We start from the raw sequence: 1,143 nt of genomic DNA on the forward strand, positions 1-1,143 counted from the left end.
AAATGGAAAAGTATAGGCTTAATGATAATGCAATTAGATGTATTATGATAGAGGAAGTCCTCTAATGTAGAGTTGTCTCTAATGAAGACAGATCTTTGTATAATATATTCCCCTGGTCAACCTAGCCTTAAAAACCCCTTCAAAAACTGACTTTTTTCTATTGAATTCATGTTATCTCTTGGTGATCATTATTCCTTTTTCCATGTGCTCACAAACTAACTTTTCAATAATAGTTACTAAAATGTTAAGGGTTTTAAAGTTCATCATAGTATAGTATAACTTTATAAGTGTAATTCCTTAATGAATTTGCATGTCATCCTTGCACAGGGACCATGCTAATCTTCTCTGTATCGTTCGAATTTTAGCATATGTGCTGCCGAAGCGAGCACTATAAGTGTAATTCCAAATCTAGTCCTATGGTCATTCTTACAATACTCCCAGATTTTTAAATATCACTGACAGAAATTTATATCTACAAATTCTTTAATGACATTGGGATGTAGTTCATCTATCCCTGGAAACTTGATCTCATCAAGAGGCATCTTGCTGTAGCGGGAAGTACACTAGCTCAAGAGTTAACACAAGATTTATCTTTCTGACCAAAGCTGGAATCCTGCCATCAACATTTGCTAGCCCTGTGATCATGGGCAAGTCACTTAATCTATTTGAGCTTCAATGTATTCATTAACAAAATAGGAATAAATAATAGCTTTAATATCTACTTCATAGAGATGAAATAAAGTAATAGATAGGGTATTGTATAAAAGGGTACTGAACAAAACTCAAAGCTTCATAAATGTCAGTTATTACTATAAAAAAGGTGGTCTTTTACTATCCTATTTCCTGTATTACTTAGCACATTGTCTTCTACATTGTAGGCTATATACTTATGTTGAACTTTTCTTAACCCCATTTGGAATTTTCTTAGTGAAGAATACTGAAGTGACTTACGATTTCCCTCTAAAGCTCATTTTAAAGATGAGGAAACTGAGGCAAATAAAGGTAAGTGACTTGCTCAATGTTATACAGCTAATAAGTGCCTGAAACAATATTTTAATTCAGTTCTTCCTGACTCTGGTCCTGACTTCTCTATCCACTGTGCTGCCTAATTGCCCATGCTTAATAAATATTACTAATGGAAAG

General features: G+C 33.5%; 1 non-coding gene across 1 annotated transcript; it reads right to left on the reverse strand.

Annotated features, from left to right (window-relative positions):
- Positions 1-281: 281 nt before the first annotated feature.
- LOC141515658 (U6 spliceosomal RNA) lies at positions 282-389 on the reverse strand. The gene has a single exon (XR_012476419.1). It is a non-coding gene; the product is annotated as a U6 spliceosomal RNA (small nuclear RNA).
- Positions 390-1,143: the final 754 nt, after the last annotated feature.

The sequence above is a fragment of the Macrotis lagotis genome, chromosome 2, assembly GCF_037893015.1.
Source record: "Macrotis lagotis isolate mMagLag1 chromosome 2, bilby.v1.9.chrom.fasta, whole genome shotgun sequence".
In the NCBI taxonomy this organism is placed as follows: domain Eukaryota; kingdom Metazoa; phylum Chordata; class Mammalia; order Peramelemorphia; family Peramelidae; genus Macrotis; species Macrotis lagotis.